Here is a 20,452-nt window from a genome sequence, read left to right on the forward strand (position 1 = left end):
GTTTATAAATACTTACATATGTATGTAGGTATGTATGTATATGTATTATATACCAAAAGCACAATTATTTGTTTTAACCTACGAAATCACGTTTCAACTCTGTGAAATAATAATTATTTTTTGTCACAAATTTCATTAGTTATTTATTTGCATAGCTGCCTTTTAATGCCCACTCATTCAATTTGTAATTAGTGGCAGATTTAGATGGAATATGGCCGGTATTTATAACTTTATGTGAGTGTAAACCTTTATGAGTTTATAATATGTGTGAATGAGTAGACATTTCGGGGGTTCTAATGAAGCGCAATTCACAAAAATATGCAAATAATGATTTTGGCGTTTAATTATAATTTAATTAATTTTAAATCAAGTTTGAATTGAACATTTTATAATGGCTTGAAACAAATGTAGGGACTAAATGTACATACATATATTTTTCTAAACAAAACAATCAGATGAACATAAACCAAAACAATTTTCAACGGGTAAAGAAATATAAAATCGAAACGAACGAAGACTATTGAAACATTAAACATATTTAGGTTTGATATCTAAAAAATTTGATAAAAAAATAAAAATTTTAAGCCGTAAAACATTTTTTAAACTAAAGGTTTCTAAAACTTCGTAAAATTTGTGCTATTAAAATTAAAATTTTACAGGTGGCAACCACAAAAAAAATTATTGAACTCAAATCAGTTTTAAAACATCTAAAAGTTTCTAAAACGTCATAAAATCAGTCCATTCAAATTTTAATTCAAACAGGTGGCAACCCCAAAAAAAATTATTGAACTCAAATCAATCTTAAAAGGTCAAAAAGTTTTAAAACCTCATAAGATTTAGTCCATTAAAATTTAATATTGCAAACTTTGTTCCTTTTTTTAATTCTTAAACCTTTCAAAACATAAAATATTTTTTCCTTACGTTTTTGAGCTTGATGTTCTTATCGTAATATTGCATTTCATTGAAGCTTGAAGCCATTTTTTAAAACAAGGGTTTATAAAACTGTGTAACATTTGTTCTATTAAAATTTTAATTCAAACAGGTGGCAACCCAAAAAGAAAATTTTAAATAAATTAAATATTATACTAACGCTATCGTAAGACTTCCTAAAGGCCCCAAAATCTCAAAAAAAAAAAAAAAATGTATTAAAATTAAAAGGTGGCTTTCAAAGAGGTGGCAACTCTCTATGCATAAGAAAATTTTTAACTACATTATACAAAGCTATCGTAAAATTTATTGAAGTTTCTGAAATCTCAAAAGATCTATTAAAATAAAAAGGTGGCAACTCTCTATTCTAAAAAATTCAAAATTCTGTTTTCGTGTTTTTATATGGTTGAAAATTATAGCATTGTCTTGGGTCAAATTTCGTGAAGATATTTTGTTAAATAAAAAAGTTTCTCTTACTAGGACTCGGTCCTAATCCGATAAATATGAGAAAAGAGAAGACCTTATCATCTAACCAAATTATTTACAATATATGCATATTGCTCTCTATTAAGTAAGTAATACATATATGGTTTAAAATATGGGTAATTTTTGCAGTTACTCACCATTTCCGCAATGTTGTGGTTGTATGCATGTAAATATGTCTCTCAGACACACAATTGAATGCCTGTAAAGGATAAAAGAAAACACACTTTAGAAAATTAAGTTCATTGCAAAGTTGACTTGAAAGCTAAGAAGAAACACAAAAGCCGAATACACACGAAAAGCTTTGCAAATTTATGCTGTAACCTTCAACCGAAGTTTGTGCAAAAACTTGCATACAAAGTGGAGCATATCAAATTACACCCATGAGGATTAAATGCAAACAATAAGGGGCACCCGTCTGCACATGCAAAGGATCAACAATTATTCAAGCGAAAATTTGCAGCGAAAGTTTGCATGAGAAAAGACTACACTTAGGTACACAGAGCCGCACACATGTGGGGTATGGAAGGTGCGGTGTGAGATGGTGTGGAAGGCAAAGACGACTATAAATTGCGGCTGCTCTGAATGATGGAGCAAATTGCCCAAGAACGCAGATGCAAAGAGCAAAGCGTAGCAGCATAGCAACAGTAAAAGAGTTAAGGAGAGGACACAGAGGGAAGGAGAGTTAAAGATTGAAGTAGATGGAGAGGCATACATATGTGGCACAAGATTTAGATATTACATTGGCAATAAAGAAATGCACATAAGTATGTAAGACCTGCGAGGCGCTGAGTGCCGTACGTAAGCAAGCAAGAGTTATGGAGAGATGCAATGATGTGTAGAAGCGCGTGGTGGACAACAGTGCGGGCGGAGAGTTGCATGTATCTACTATTTATGTAAGATTTGAACCACAAGAGATTTACCGCCATTATTCAAAATTAAAAATTTAATTATGAAATAACTGTAAAGTAAGCTATAACAATAACAACTAAAGCTCCTTTAATGTTTTCTCAGCGAACGGAGAACAGTGCAAAACCGTTCAGCAAATTTTCAACGTCTACCAATATCAATACGAATACAAACAGTGCAGCCATTAAGAGTTAAATAACGGCTTTTGTGGCAATAATTCAAGGCTTCATCACTCGGTATATGGCGAAAGCCAGGAATGCCTACACAATTCGTAGTGAAAGCCATTAAGAGCCTACGCTGGAAAATTGCATTATGCGAAGGATGTAAGGATTGTGAAGAGTAACGTCACGTCACGTATAATGGTTGTGAAAACCTCACCTACAAATATAGCCAATTATAATGGGAGGGTGCCATTCTATTTGTATTTTAAGATGACCCACTAATTGACCGATATATACCCTATAAAGTAACCGGAAATTACAAAAATTTGTATTTTAGATATATAGGAGCTAGGGAACTTCCAGAACCTATTTTATTTATTTGTGACACAAAGGCATATTACTATCAGGTACAGGTGCTCTCTGATTTTCATTAATATATTTTAAAGTTTGGTCGAAAATTTGCAGTACAAAGTCATACATAGGCACAGTGATGCACATATTCGGTATCTATGGTTTTTAAAAATTTCGATCAAAATCAAAAAGTCGAACATATTTTGCTAAGAGATGGCATACCTTGTAAAGACTATTTGTGTGAAGTTTTGATCGAATCTCTGCGCAGGTGCTTGGTTAATATAATGTTACGTGAAAGAATCAGATGGAATTGAAATGTGTGATGTATGAAAAGTAGGCGTGGCTGTCGTGCGATTGCGCTTATTTTAGGAATGTAACTTAAGAATATCGGGATTATGTTCCGAACCAAATTTAGTTGTTATTGGTCGAGGAGTTACTGAGTTACTAAAGGTCATTTATAATCAGAGAGCGGCAATTCTAGATATATGGGTGACTAACCTCATCAAATCGTTTTCTCATCAGAGGATGAGTCATAGTGACTGGTTGACCGCATTCCATGTGAAGCGAACGTTCAGCCGGTGGTTTTATAAGTACACGAGTATGTATAGCTTTGGTATAATTATAGTTTAGTATATATATGTGGACAAAAATTTAAATTATTCAACAAAATGATTTCCAGAATATGTTCACCTAACTCAATCGTTTAGTACAGTCATACTTAGTCATAGTTTATATTACCAGAATTCAAGACCCCGTATCTTTTATATATAGATTAAAGCACACATCCATATAAAGCACTACGTAAACAAACACGCCACACTGCCTTTCAAATATCTAATAATATAAATTAAAACTATACAAAATGGTTCTACTTTCACATATTTATTTACTCGCCCACCTTCATCACACTAAACCCGCATTTAAAAACTTGTAAAACTCATTAAAATTCCTGCCAGCGCATTTAGTCACACCGGCTTGTGACGCACAGAACGCTTTTCATGCATCACAGCTGCACTAAATGCAAACTAGCGAAGTCTATTTTTAGGCGCAAACGCGCACGCAAATCTATTTATTTATATAAGCGCCTAAAAGTCGACTATGCGCTGTTGCTTGAACTTTACATCTTCGCACACTTGCACGTTTCACTTTTGCTTGCTGTAAAGGACTCCCACGTCGAGGTTTTCCCACGACCATAAACTTTGTTTTGCAGCGCAGCATTTATGATAGCGCAAGTTTCCATGGCACTTTTTGTGCAGGAATCTTTGAAATTTGCCTACACGCCTGTTGTTATGCTACAGCTAGTTGTTTTATGCGCCTTAAGGAGACAAGTTGGCGGAAGTCGCATACTTTTGGGCGCATTGTTTCGAAAATATCACTTAACTGGTGCTTGACGTCGCGGCAACAAGTCAGCTGTTAGCTGAGCGCTGCACAGTTTTGCAGTCAATTTGAGGATATAAGCGTTTGTGGGTAGTTTTGTGGAGACTTTCATTGTATATAAAGGTATAGGGCAATATATATGTCAAATAGCTGTCTCTATGACAAATAGTTGGCTCCGTGCATTGAGCGCGTAGTAAAAGTGAGTCTCAAGCGCACGTAAGCTTTGTAAATAATAATATACTATTTTTCTATTGAATATCAATAAATTTTATTTGAGCACTATTGAAAATAATAGAAATATATTTCCATTAGAGGTTATTTTTAATGCAACATATATAGTAAAACAATAGATGCACTTTTCTTTGGGACAATGAGAGTAGTGAATAGTTGAAGTAGGGAATAGCCGACAGTATACCTGACAGCTTACCACTGACAACGGTTTAAAGCTCTATGTCTACGACAAAAGTAACATTACTGATAAAGAATTTCAGAATACTTTCTGGAAACAATTCACAGTCGTCTGACAGTTGACAGATATGTGAGAGCTGACTACATAAGTGACAGTTGCTACATATATGACAGCTGACAGCAGAAGCTACATATTGATAATTTGAATCCACTGACACAAGTACAAAGTATTGCCGTGCCAATGAGACAAAGAAGTGCCCGTTGCGTCGAAAATATTGCTGCCGCTAGTGCATCAATTGAGAAAAACCCAAATCAGAGTCTCTCACACAGTTCTCAAGCGTCGATCTCTGTGACGTTGTTGTGGCGAATTTTACGAAAAGATCTTGGCCTTGATCGTTACAAGATCAAATTGACGCAAGAACTGAAGCCGTGATGATCAAGACCGTCGTACTGTGAATGGGAATCGCTACCGCTCAATGATAAACGAATATATGATATGGACTTGGATACTAAGTGGTTCGAAAAGGACGGCACCACAAGCCGCATAGAGAACGTCACAACCGATTTATTGAAAACCAAGTTGGGTGAACCTGTTACTTCACGAAATGGTCCAGTCAATTGACCGCCGCGGTCGTGCGATTTGAATGCGTTAGATTATTCCCTATGGGGCTACGTCAAGTCTATGGTCTATGCCAACCAGCTAGCGACGATTGATGAACCATTCAAGACTGAGCTGAAGGTTTTTATATTATCGAGGGAGGTTGCAAGATAAAAATTCTGGTAGATCAGTATAATACATTGTTTTACTGAAACTTGGAGCCTCAAGGTTCTTATATAATGGGGGTGATAAATCAGTATGACATTTCTTTCCTGAAATTTAGAAGCTTCTGTTATAATCGGTGATGGTTTTAAACAAAGTTTTCTGTAGGTCGTATGGGACATTAATTCCATGTCTCATAATCAGGAGAGATCTCATGGCAGTGTTACCAGTTTGCCAGTAATGAAAGGTTCTAATTCAGAACCAATTTCATGAAGCATAGCATGTGAAAAATGATAAAACAACATTTGACATGCAAATGCAATTTGAGTAAATTGTTGCTATTGTCATTAGCAGCAAGCGGTCCCACCCACAGCATAACGACTGGACAATGTAATTACAACCAATAAAATGACTATGATTTGTAAAGCAGGTATGTTCAACCTAGTTTCAAAGAATAAATATATATTTATATGTATGTACCTATATCGTAGGCGCTGCAATTATCGCTTGAAGTGGTAAGTGGCCATTGAAGTTAACGGTAAACATGTTATACTAAATTATAATATGATATTCACTCATAAAGCTCATATGTATCTACATCTACAAGACAATTTATGCATTGGTATGCGAGTAGACACATATCGATCGCTCGAACAGCGTCATGCAATGCCAATTCCATCAACTGTAAGTAATGTGATGAGGTGTCACAGCTTTTGGCAGTCAAACAAGCAAATAAAAAATATTTACCGGTGATGTGCGACAGCTTGGTAGCTTCAGTTGGCAAATTCGTTCGTTGAGTTTTTTGTTGGTTTTTTGGCAAACAGAGAATACATCTATGTACATGCCAAATTTGTAGTGTATACTTGTGTACAGGTTTAGTGCATGTATGTACATAACTACATATCTGTATTTTTGTACGTACATATGTATAACGATGAGCAGCAACATGCCAAGTGATGACCTTATTGTGCAATTTTAGCCATTACGCAAAGCTGTAGCCAACAGCTCATATGCCTGCCTCATTATACTTATGTATGTATGTATTAACGCTTTTGTCGCCTTTACAAGCCAGTTATCAATTATGCATGTCGTCATAGTGAAATGAAAGCTTTCTGATATTGATTATACCCTACACAAGGTATAAAAAGTTTGCAACATCCAGCAGGAAGCGTTGGAAGTATAGGTTTTTCAAAAGGGCACTACAAAAGTAGACCGATAGGGACAGCTAACGACGCCATATTTTTCCAACTCTTTTGGCATTTCTCTTCAGTAAGGTTTGCCATTTTTATTATGGAAAGATATGCGGTCCAACAACGAGTCGAAAATATTCAAATTTACTACCGAAATACAGAGTCAGTGGCCTCAACTTTAAGATTTATATATATAATTATACTTATATAAGTGATCAACGTGATGAGCTGAGTCCTGCCTGAGGCATGTCCGTCTAATCGTCTGTATATATATGATGAATTTCCCTAAGCTTTGAGATATCGCCGTGAAATTTTTCATATATTCTTTACTCGCTAAGAGGCTTATCAGTGGTTGGAGCCGCCAATATAAGACCCCTGTAGTGTAGATAGATATATTTTTATATCTTTTTATGCCATAACAAATGTTACTATGAAAGGTATTACAGCTTCGGTACAGCCGAAGTTAACGTTGTTTCTTGTTGTGGCATAAAATTATTTTTTTCTAATTGCTCTAATGGGTTTTTCAAAGAATTGTATGACTAAGCTTTGTTAACACGTAGTAGGTATGGACCGACCCACATAATCAAATCTTTATAATAATTATTTTTTATTTGATTAATATTTATTATATACTTTCAAATATTTTTTTGCTTTTTTCACCCTTTTCGAATTTTTTTTTATTAAACAATTAATTTTTTCACTTTTATTTACCAATAAATTGTGTAAAAGATTTCAAAAAAATATTTTATTTCGAATTCTTCGGTAAAAAATAACCCTGACGCGTGTTTTCTGCCAATAATCAGATTTTAGGTCTATACAACAGTGCTATGAATGTTGTCCGTTTCTTCAAAGGAAGTTTACAATTATTTAAAAATTTATTTCAGTTCTTTGTAAAATACTTCTGTCCTTACTTGGGTATTCTTTGGGCTTTAAACAGTTTCATGTAACTATCTCTTGATATTTCTTCAAAATTTTATGATTTTTTACTTTCTTCTCAGGACTATCAACCAAAAAAAAAAAAAATTGCTGACTTCCAAAAGGGTCTGTTTTCCTTTATATTTTTCCATAATTGCATAATTTTTTAATATCTTCACCAACGCTATGAAAAAAAAATCTGTATCTTCTTAACATTTAGACAATTTATATGATTTTCCTTGGAAAAACAATTAATCATTAAATTATTATTATTAATAATCTTTTTTTCCAAGATCCTTAAGCGACTAAGATGTACTACATTTGACTGATCGACATATAGAGAAGATCTCACTAAACGCATTTACTTAATGCAAGCAACCAAGGTCACAATATTTTATAAAGAATCAGTCAGTACTATAGGGTGATTTTTAAGAGCTTGATAACTTTTAAAAAAAAACGCTATAAAAACTAGAACATCTAGCGGTGTGCAAATCTTCAACGAACTTAGATGATTATCAAGAATAACTGAAAATTTTGTCTTAAAAAAATCCGAGTTCAATGGCTATATAATATCACTTCATAATTAAGTTCTTAAACAAGTTAAGTTGCACTATATTCGGATGCTGCACAAACCGAGAAGATCTCATTAAACATATTGAATCAATGCTAGCAATGAAGGTCACGCTATTCTATGGCTACACAAGCCTTTCAATTAAGACTGAAGCATCTAGCGTTAAAGAAATCTTTATCGAAGTTAGAGATTTTGGCAAAAACATAAAAATAAAAATAAATACTGGTTGGATGTAGCAATACCGTAGAGACTAGGGTTATGATTATAAAATATATTGTTAATATAGCATTATATTAATTGAATATTATAATTTAAAAAAAATCTTGATTATTATATGTTATTTTTAATATTTTATGATATTGTGCAAATTATATTTATTTTATTTTTATTATTTTTTTAGTCGTTTTTAACGATTGATATATTTTTCCGGTTTGCTGGATATGTATTTTAATATGTATAAAATATATTTTTTTCAATTTTTGTAAACTATGTTAATATTTTATTTTCGAATTTCTTATTGTTTTTAGTCTAATTCCAATTTTCGTTTTATCAATCGAATATTATTTAAAATTTTCATTTTTAGCCTTTAATACTAATTTTGTCCATAATATTTTTACACACATATTTTGTTACTACTGTCCCACTGTACGTCGCAATTTCCTTCGCTTGTCAACAAGCAAATTTGCGGCCGCTGCTGTTAGCTGTTTTAGTAATTATTTTTACTTGATTGGCAGCCTGAAAATTAATGTACACAATGAAATGTATTCAACAGAAATTAGCCAGCAGCAAAAAATATCGGAAAATAATAAAAAAAAAACTATCAGAAAATATTAAAAAAATATCAGAAAACAGTAAAGAAACCTAACAGAAAACAACAAAAATGAATACAAAAAAAACTTAAAAAAAAGATTTACAAAAACAATATAAAAAGCGTACGCAATTAACCAAATGCGCAGCAAAAATCAGTTAATCGGCTAAGTAATGGTATATCGGGAAAATCAAACAAACATGGGTTGGTCAAAATGCCGAAATTAATACAAACATACAAAAATAGATTTGAGTTGGTGGGTTTTTACCCTTTGACTAGCGAAAATATAACAAAAAATTAATACACGCGCTTCAATGTTTAATTGAAAATGTTTACTATCAGTTGGAGATATGTGTTTTTGCTGATTTTCCTCACATTAGTTTAATAAATAAATGCAGCTTTTTTGTAGATAATGGGGCGTGAGTGAAGGAAATAGATTGTGACTCATTCGCTAAAAAAAGTAGATAATTGTTTAGATAATTATAACGAGATGCATGGGTAGTAACACAACTAAACAACTTTTTTTAATTAGAAAGCAGTTAGCACAGAACTCGTGGGTTGAGTAATGAATTGCATAAAGTACTTTAGATATTTCTAAAGTTGTCAGCAGTCAATAGACACTTGACACTTGACACTTAAATAAAAAATAAATAAAGAAATGGAGCTCTGCTGTGAAACTCGAGCTTGTGGTATTGATACATTCACAAACTTTGCTGAAGATTTCTTTAACGCTAGATGTTGTAGTGTTCAAGAAAAGAGTTGAAGCATCATAGAATAGTGTGCCCTTCGTTACTACTGTTGATTTAATGCATTTAATGAGACCTTCTCGGTATATGGTGCAATCGAAAGTAGTGCAACTTAACTGTTTTAAGACCTTTAAAATAATGATAAGTATAAAGTGATGTCATTGCTCCATTCAACAAGTGGTTTTTGGAAGGTAATATTTGCTTGACAATACTCTAGCTTCGCTGAAGATTTATTTACTGCTAGATGTTCTAGTATTCATTAAAAGGGCTCAGTCATCGTAGAATATTGTGTTATTTGTGACTAATATCGATTGATTAGGTTTTTTAAGAGCTTCTCGATTTGTGGAGTAGTCAAACGTGGTGTATATTAACTATTTTATAATAAGAAATTAAAAAAAAAAAAAATCAGAATTACAAAGTGATATTATTGACTCATTCAATCAGTATTTTTTTGAAGATCACATTTCATTCAGTTTGGCTGACAATTCTTTTATTTCGCTGAATATTCCTTTAACTGTAGATGTTCCACTTTTCATCGAGAAGGCTAATTCGTCATAAAATAATGTTATCTTCGTTGCAAGCAACGGTTCATTACGTTTTGTAAGACATTTTCGATTTGTGTAGCAGACAAATGTAGTGCATCTTAACCATTTTAAAAAGAAAGAGAAAGAGAAGAAATTTTTAAAAGAAAATAAACTATAAAATTATTTTTTAATAATAAAAACTTAAGAGATGCCTGAATTTCATGGTGACCCAACAGCAAAATTATGAAACCGAACTTTTTTTAGAAATCAGTCCTATAAAAGAAGTAAAAAATAATACAATAATGGGCCTATACCTTTAATAAAAAGCAAGAACTTACAGCCTCAGCAGCTATACAATACATTTATAGTATGGTTGTATAGACCTGAAATCATGATAACGGTTTTTTTGTGATCTGCTTCTTGTATTTTCTTAAAGCAGTTAATTTTGGAAGACCTTAATTCCGCAGCCTATCCCCTGGAGGACTTCTAAAAGAGGGGTGTCGGATAAATGCGGCTAATAATCGGCGGCTTCCAAAAAAAAACAAAGAGTTTCTCGTGAAAAGTTGACAGTTCATAATGGTTTAAAAATCGAAACTATCATCGGGTTATGGAAAATCTTTTCCTATAATCATTACCTGATAAATATAGTTCACAAGGTCTTTTGAAAATTTCAAGTTGAGCAACCATTTAGAAGAAGTTTTCTATACCGACTCTCGACCGAATATCGAGAAAAATGCATTTAAAGAGTTGGGAAGCGTGCCAGAGAAGTTTTTCTTACCGACTCTCGAGAAAGTTTCGAGAAAAATGCGTTTAAATTTCTAAGAGGCGTTTCAGAGAAGTTTTCCTTATCGATTCTCGAGAGAGTTTGGAGAAAAATGCGTTTAAATAATTGGGAATCGTTTCAGAGAAGTTTTCCTTACCAACTCTCGAGAGAGTATCCAGAAAAGTTTTAAAGTTTTGGGAGGCGTTTCAGAGAAGTTTTCCTTGCCGACTCACCGGCGAGTTTCGAGAAAAATTATTGGTAAGGGTCTTAAGATAAAGTTGTTTGCTGTTAGATTATAAGAAATAACGGTTATTGAGTTACATAACTGTAATTTAATGCTGCAAATTTAACTGTTCTTAACGAGTTGCTTGTTCAAATTTTGTACATCCTTTTGCAGCAGCGTGCATTGTCTAACATTTTTCGTAATTTACTTTCGAAATAGAATTGTAGATATATAGAACTTATATATATATACACTATATATATCCTCAGCATATTTATAGCTGCATATGTTTTTGCATTTGCCACACATTTAGTAACTGTAATGGGCCAACTCGCAACTTGGCACTTGGCCAGGTGACACAGAGTCTTTGCGATGGTCGAACAAGGAATCAAAAAAGGAGTGAGAAGAGAGCGGCATAAAGCACAATAGAGTACAAATGTAATATATATATATGTATATATATAGCTAAAATTACATAGAGGCCCTGTGCAACTGTGGCGCTGTGGCAACAGCACACTTTCCATTCGAAGGCTTGCCAAAAAATTGTGGCGAAACAGTAGAGCAGATCATATTTCAATGCAAAAAGCGTGTGTATGTGTGCAGAGTTGCATACAGATTCCTTCCGCTTCATTTTGTAAGCAATTTCTTTGCCAAGGATAATGCTGAGGAAATGCGTTGTGCGGTTGTAAATTTGCAACTGACGACAAATTTGCAAAATTGCAAGCGCAAATATCTAGCGAAATCTTAAAAGGTTACTGGGCAAGTGGCGTGTCGTGATTTTTCGTGATAGAAAGCGAAAGACTTTAGTATATTTAAGGAAAGCACTCAATTTGGTCAAACTTTTAGTGTAACGGTATGTTGTTTTTGTAACAATATTAAATATTTTTGTGACCAAGTTGCTTTAGAGCAGTTTCTGCTTAAGTTAAAAGCAACATGCAGCATTAAAAAGTTAGCTCATGTAATTTTTATCTGCTCGGGCTGCCTTACGTTTCACAACTTTATTGCAATAGCAGCTTGCTCATGAGCTTTTAAGGTACAAAATATGTGTGTAGTGTACCTATAAACTTCGTTCGAACTCATTAAAAGTGTTTACAAAGTTTTAAAAGCTGTCTACTGCTTCATTAAGAAGGTATGGCGGGTTAGAAGTGGTGAAGTGGTGGTAATGCCTGAGCTGTAATCAACACGTTTCTTTAACATTGTTTTCTCAACTTACCAAGAAAATAATATTTGACGATCGAGTCGCTAGGTGGCGCTGGGTACATGGAATTCTTAAAAAAATGTATTTTGATGATTTTAGAAGACAGTTGAAAAGCTTTTTGTTACATTTGAGCCGAGACTGTAATCTATATATTATATAACGCCTAAACCTACAGATTTTTCTTATAGAACAAAATCTCATAAGCCAATAGCAGAACCCAAAAAAGGTTGTGGTGGGTATTCACAGCTAACCTAAGGTCTTAGACCGCAAACAGTTCAAAAAACTGCAATCCTTGGCGGCTTGAGCTCAGTCTCATTCCGCCTTAAGTGCTAACAGAAAGCTTATTCTTCTTCTTTATTGGAGTAGACACATTGGGATAATATTATGTTTTAATATCTTTTTAGCAACTTGAATTATTTCTCTTTTCTTCTAAAATAAGTAAACACATCCTTTTGTGCACAAACCTCACAGTGAAATTGAAATATAACGCTCTAAATAGCTCTCAACATTAATGTAGATACATATGTAGGTATGTATGTCATGCAATGTTTACATAAAAAATACATTTCGAATTTGCCATTTCAATTTGAGGCTTTTTTATTGAGCAATTGTGCTCGTAAAAATAATTGCGAGTGCTTAAATTTGGAATGTGGGGTAGCGATAAAAACGGAAATGAAAATAATTCACTTTTGCATTGGCAAACAGCGTGAAACAAGGGACTTGAGAAACATACATACACACACATATAAAGGGAAGTATAGTAAAGTGAAATATAGTACATACAAAAGGGCTCATCAGCTATATATACAGACTAAAGTTGCTAAGCGGCTATCCTTCATGCCATTCAGTGGCTGCCGAAGCAATCTTCATCGTCTAAAAAGCAGTCAAAGTAATGTAATGAATTTTTTAAGCAAATTGTGGAGAGACCCTTCGAGTCTTTTTCTACTCAAATGCCGAAATTGGCCTTGAAACGATGGGAATGTGCGCGATATATTGCTTTGCAGAAAACAAATATGAAAATTATTGAGCAATTTTTCGCTGTTTCTAAAGCTATTTTGGGTCAGTGCCATAGACATTTTTGAAAATATGAAATTTTGCAAATTTTTTAGAATTTGTTTTGAGTGCTTGTTTAGATCAAGGAAGGCAATATTTTCTAATATGATTGAAGGTCGAGGCAATTAGGCCAAGTATAAATTGATATGGTGACTGCAAGAATAATACTAGTTGAACTAAATTTCCATAGCAATTTGAACATTAAATTAATTTTTGGGGCTTAAAATGTTTTCTCATGACTGTAAATACTCTCAGTTTGAAGGAATTCTAATAAACTTGGTTGACAGAAGACTTTCGTTATACTATAGAAAAAATTGATTTTTGGACTTTCGCTTTTTAATTATTTTACAAAACAAAACCAAATTCGAATTTTGAATAATTTTTTGCGATATTTCCTAGGCAAACTTAAAACTAGTTCGGTATGAAAGAAAAAAACTGTTAATAAAGTGAATTAAAATAAGAAAATATTCTCATTTGTTTAAAATTCATGTGGGGAATTTTCTATTAAGGAGAGCACGAAAACTGTTAAAAGTAAAACGAAAATAAAAAAAAAAATCTTCTAACGTTATTAAAAAAGTGTTTTGCGAAAATTCATTTTACAGTTTATTTAAAATTTCTAAATTATTTACAAATGTGCTTAATTTAATCAATTAGAAAACTTTTTAATTATGCTTAATTTAGTCAATTAGAATTTTAATTTGTTCAGTTTAGTCAATCAATAATTTTTTTTGTTAAATTTCCTTAATTTAGTAAATTTTAAAACTTTTAAAGTTTGCTTAATCTAGTCAATTAGAGTTTCTTAATTTGTTTAGTTAAGTCAATTAGAATTTTTTTTTCTTACAATTTCTTAATTAAGTTAATTTAGTTAATTTGAAAGCTTTTTAATTATGCTTAATTTACTCAATTAGAATTTTCAATTTGTTTAACTTGGTCAAGTAGTATTTTTTTTTTTAATTAGTTTGTTTTAGAATACTTTTTAATCTTGCTTAATTTAGTCAATAAAAATTTTTTAATTTGTTTAAGTTAATTAGTATTTTTTTGTTAAATTTGCTTAATTCAATCAACTGTCTTGAAACGAATTGTATAAGCTTAATTGAAAATATTTGGCATCTCAGTTACTCCATTAATACTTAATTGCCTAAGAGGCTTTTCAGACAAGTTCTTAATTTATTAAATTTATAAACTGGTGCCTTTTTTATCCGCAGTATATTAGTTTTGCAAGCTTAATTAAATATGTTCAACAGCTCAGTGACTCAATTTAACACATATGTACGTCCTGAAAGACTTATTAGCTTGCCAATTATCTAGTTTTTGTAAATTCAGACAATTATCTAGTTGTTTACTCATCACTTCTCAAATACTAATTGTACAGCTTAATCGTCTGCTCAACACCTTTATGACTTAATTAACATTTAACTGCAACAAACACCAATTTTGAGGCAGAAACTTAATTTTGGTAATTAGCAAACTGTTTTAGCTATTACTTCTTTTACTTTTTATATATATTAGTTATTGAATACTAATTATGGTGGCATAATAGACTGACCAACACCTCAGTGACCTAGTTAACACTTAATTGTTTAATTACTTTTCAAACATATCCTTAATTAGTCAGTTAGTAACTTATGTGTTCTACCAACTGTTCTATATTAATTGTGTAAGCTTTATTGATCGGAATCAAGACTTAAATTACTATATTAACACTAATTTGCTTTACGCTATGTCTGTAATTGAGTCAATCAGTTGCTTGTTTGTTTTTTTACCTTTCGTATACTAATTACCTAAGTTTAAGTAATTTATTTCAGTACCCAATTGACTACATTAAATACTTAATTGCCTTGAATGTTTTTCAAACATGTCCTTAAATGTGTCAAATAGCAAATTGTTTACTTATCACTTCTTGAATATATGTAGTATTGATTAAGTAATCTTAAATAATTGGATTCAACAGCTCACTGATTCATTTGACAATTGCCTCAAATGCTTTGCTTGGCTTGGTTTTGGTTTACTCAATTAGGAAATTCTTCACTATAAGTACAACAAGGAAAAAATTCTTTTGAAGCCAAAAAGGAGGTGTCACTATGAGTATCAAGAAGAAAAAAAATTTATTCAGCTCACTTAAAGTATTTTTGAACCACATACTATATTCACCATATTTGATTTTTAACAAATTATTATTCGGCAACAGTAAGCGTGTTGAAAATTATGTTCGTATACTGGGGTTAAATTAAATCTTTTCATGCACTTGAGACAATAATATTTAAATTATATTTTTGTTGGAATTTTTATGAAAAATTTCACAATATTATTTCCAACTCACCAATTTTTCCTGAAATTAAATGCAATGTTGTACTAATAGAGCTGTCTAAGTGAACTCACACACTACACAAAATCAATTTTTGTATTTATAACTTGCTTTCAAAAAATTTTTTCATTAATATTCAAGTAATTTTCAGTACGAGGTATTTCAGACTGAAGCCTTTTTTTGATAATTTTTTCAAAGAAGTTTACTTAACACTCATTATTATTCAATTTAAGCTTATCTAAAACGTGACGTGCATTATCTTGATCGTAAATTTTATAATCTTTTTTGGTTTTATTATTTGTTGTTCAGACAATTGCTTTTCAAAAACAAATATATCACTTCAGCTGATTGAAATACACACACGTCAGTCTTGTGAAATAATTTTCATTTATTTTTAGTAAATTGAACTAATTATGGCAAAAAAATTACTTTTAAGAAACTGCTAAAATTTACACTCATATGTTTGTGGGCGCACAGAATAGTCATTAATTTCAGACAATTGTTTTGCACTTTGCTGACGTTTTCACAATTTAATGACTTCATTAAACGAGAAATGCACACAGTTGCAGCTACTTTTTACACACTGAACATGCAAATGCAATAAAAAGCTGCAGAAAATTAGCACGAAAAACGCGAAAAAATCGGCGACATTAAAATTAACAAAATCTATTTGTTTTACAGCGTTTTTATTGCTTTTCGCGCAAGTCAACTTGTTTGCGCCACAAACGCGAGACAGCCGCACGAGCACGAGCGTTAGCGCTAGCCAACAGAACACAATAATATTTAGAATGCACACTCGTGTAAATATCGAAAAAGCAGCTGTTCGCGGGCGAAATGGCAAACCGATCCGTCCGTTGTGTGTCGATTTGGTTAACGGAATGAGCGAACATTGGCGAAACTAGCAGGCAGATAGGCAGAGGCGGCCGATAATCGAACCGGGCAAAATCGAAGCAAAAACAATATCAAAAAAAATCTAAAAAAAGTAAAAGCAAAAAAACAAAACAAAGAAAAATAAAAACAAAAAAAGAACAAAGAAAAATAAAAACAGAAAAGAACGCAGAAAAAAGTACGAAGCGAAAAAAATTTGCCAATAAAAACAATAAAGACACTAAGCGGAAAGGCACAAAGGCACGTAAACGCAAAAAACAAAAACACTGAAATGTGTATAAAATAAAAACAAAGGAAATTCGCATAAAAGTGAATTAAATGCTATCTGATAAAGTGAAAATAAAAGAGATAGTGTAGAAATTAGGGCGAATACAAGGCTATAAATATAGTTTTGTATATATTGATCGAAGTATGTGGGGGCTTTATGGTGAAGTTTTTCTAGAACAGAACAACAGTTGATTGTGATAAGTGAGTGCAAATTGCGAAATTGCGCGAAGCGGCTAAATTGAGAGATAAGGAGAGGCATTATGTTGTCAGAAAGCAGTACTATTTTTGACAAGTAAGGCAGGGCTAAGTAGTAACCGAACATTTTATACGTACGCAACTTGCAGGAAATCTGGCTTACCTCAAAAGCACTACTTGTATTTTATTAAATTTATTGCTCTCACATATATATTTCCCACCTCTCTCTAGATCAATAAGAAAGCTAAAAGTTTTTCTAGCGATTTAAAAAAAAAAAACAAACAAAAAGATTGCCTTGATTTTTCTGTTTCTATTGGAACCACAGCTACGGAATTATTGAAAATATTGCAGAAGTGCTTGGGGACTCTACTTTATCAAGAACATAAGTAATTCATGCAGTGAAAATCGTTAAGTGAACGAAAACTTGCCTTATAACCTTTTCCCAGCCAAATGAATTTAGCTCATTTAGATTATAATTCAGAAACCTTGTTTGCATAGCCGGCTACGCGATTAACGAAAGACTCAATTAACGATCAGATGCTATACTAGCTTGTGTTCTTCATTTTGTACGTCGGCCGATTGCTTGGTGTTCCATGCACACAACCAAATTTTTAGTTTGGACAACAACCCACAGAATTGGAAACAGTCAAATTAAAGTTTTAATCGAGGCAAGCCAGGTTAATCCATCAACTTCTGTTAATGACGATAACATCGAAAATGTATTGACATCTGAGAGACAACAGAGCATCCAAAAATATCTTTAGAATCGACTCAAGACAGTTTGGTTAATGTTTCGGGAACGAAACGTGTCAACGTTAGACTCATACCAAAAGACTTGACACTTTTGCAAAAAGGTCATCCAGTAGGGGTAGGAAATAGATGCTTCAAGTAGCTGACGACGCTTCACGCATGATCACTGGTGATGAGTCGTGAAGGCAATTAAAGAATATTACATCGAAACTGGTCGCTCCAGAAATTAACTGAAACCGAAAAACTAGAATTTGCTTAAAGCAGAAAAGGCTATCCCAGTTGAGGTATATAACTAGTGTATGGAAAATTGCATCAATAGTTAACAGTCTGTTTTTGGTTCAGAAGCCTAATTTTATGGCTATTATAGAGATTCGTATTAAAATATTTAAAAATGTATTTTTAGCTAGTCCGGGTCAAATTTGATCAGAAGGTACATTCAACTAAAAAAGTTTTGGGATTTTTTTAATATAAATTAATCTACAGGTATTTAGATATTTGAAAAGATTTTTTGTCAGTTTGGGTCAAATTTGATCAGACGGTATACTTTACTAATAAAATTTTTAGTTTTTGTTTTAAGTTGATGAGAATGAAAACATTTATACATATGTACATAAATCTACACTTATTTAAATAGTTGAAAATTTATTTTTGGTCAGTCCGGGTCAAATTTGACCAATAACATTTTTTTTTGATTGTTGAGAATAATTACACAAATACATAAATCTATAGTTATTTAAATATTGGAAAATGTTTTTGTCAGTCTGGGTCAAATATGATCAGATGATATGTTCAACTTTTTAAAAAATTTTAGTTTTTTTAATTGATGAGTTATTTATCCACTTATAGAATTTCTTCTCATATCGAGATTTGTTGCTCGCGAGTGTTATAAAAAAGAAATATTTACATATTTTTATGGAAATGTTGAAAAAAAAAAATTAGTTAATTGTTAAAATTCAGTGCTTAATTCTAAGCTTACCAATTATTATACTTTATTGTACTATCCATATTTATGTGTTTCAAGACAGATCAATTTTTGCTTACCTGAAAATAAATAAAATAAAAATTTAAATTAAAACACTGGCTCTAAATAATATTAAGCTAGGTTGGAATCCATATTACAAAAGTTAATACCTAAGAGTAGGTTTGAATATACATATGTATATTATATACGATCATGTACATAATATATTTATATGCACACTATCTTATAATTACAAACTAATATTTTCCGTTAAAAGCGATTTTCAGGAACTAAGCACCAAAGATAATGTTAATGATTAGTTAATACCACAAAAAGCTCGCACTTTTTGCACGCTATCTCAAAAATGAAAATAATATAAAAGAGATTAGCGCAACTTCATAAAACGAACACCGTTGCAAAAAAATACAACAAAAACAAAATCGTACGCCAACGCAATCTTATCAGCGAGCGAGGGAGCGCGTTATCACTGTCACTCACTTGTGTGGCTTAGGCGAACAGACTAAACATAAACACAAGTACTAAAGCGTGCAATACATGTATATGAAGCAAGCAAATAAAGAGAAAAAAAAAAACAAAAACAACAAATAAAATAATTAATTATAATAGAAAAAAAAACGCTTTACTTTGCTGTTAGCGCGAGGCATTTCGCTTATCGCACGCGACAGCAACGATTAAAATTGCTTCGATTCCGAACGATAGGTGTATTTATGAGCGCTTGTGTGTAGAGAGATACTTGTCAGAGTGCAAACTGATAAAATTTTGCTTTGCAAAACACATATGTGAGTATATAAATGAGATTTATTGAACTTCGATACGCGGCACAAAGGCCAGTGGGTGTTAAGATAGCGATTATGACATTGTTACATGCACAACAAAAACAAAGCGTGCTAGTAATGACGGTTTTATGATGGAAATGAGTGCATATTTATTGATATTAACCGCAAGCTACAAGCGAGATATAACTGGAAAGTAGTCAAAATAGTCAAAAAGAACAACACGTCATCGTTACTATGCGCAAACTGGAGTTTAAAAATATGTTTTTATATGTAGAAATTTGAAAAAAAATTTAAATATATTTCTTTTTAGTTTTTTTTAGAAATTCGATTGTGAAAAACTATTTTTTATTTTAGAAAATTTTATATATTTTTTTTGGAATTTTTAGTTTAGACCTTTAGATCAGAATACCCCTTAAGAGGTTATAGCAACTAATGATTAAAAAAAAAAATGTTTGCTTTTTTATATGTATATGGAAGCACTATAAACTCTTTTACATAACTAACTGATAACATATTTGCACTCAAACAACATAAAATGAATCTCCAGTTGAGGCATCTGCTTATCAGCGCTTATCACTCATACGCCCTGTGGCCCGGCATGGCACTAAATTTTCACTGCCGTAAAGCATAACTATCCGTGTACACCAATGATATGATTATATACTTATGTTTATATATGTATTTACGCACCAAAACATGGCCATAAACTTGAGCGAGAAAAAAGTTCAAGTTCACTCTAGTTTTAGCTGGAAAACATGCGTTCACATTATGATTACAACTCACTTGACGATAAGCGGCGCTCACACACACAGTTTCTTTGTTTGCCAGGTTAGAAGTAGATATTGCATGTATGTAGAGCGATTATATTACTCATGTGTGTGCCTGCAAGCATATGTACATATATCCAGTGGATATTTTATTT

At 32.2% G+C, this 20,452-nt stretch overlaps 1 protein-coding gene across 10 annotated transcripts in view; it reads right to left on the reverse strand.

Annotated features, from left to right (window-relative positions):
- LOC105233641 (protein FAM102B) overlaps window positions 1-20,452 on the reverse strand; it is a 183,074-nt gene that overhangs the window by 63,036 nt on the left and 99,586 nt on the right. For 9 of the 10 annotated variants that reach the window (XM_049457086.1, XM_049457085.1, XM_049457080.1 and 6 more), the window contains one exon: window positions 1,551-1,612. The gene's annotated coding sequence lies outside the window, so the exon portion shown is untranslated. Of the gene's footprint in view, window positions 1-1,550; window positions 1,613-15,687; window positions 16,646-20,452 lie in introns of those variants that run through there. The other variant, XM_049457078.1, reaches the window with a different exon arrangement.

This window comes from Bactrocera dorsalis, chromosome 1 (genome assembly GCF_023373825.1).
Source record: "Bactrocera dorsalis isolate Fly_Bdor chromosome 1, ASM2337382v1, whole genome shotgun sequence".
NCBI lineage: Eukaryota > Metazoa > Arthropoda > Insecta > Diptera > Tephritidae > Bactrocera > Bactrocera dorsalis.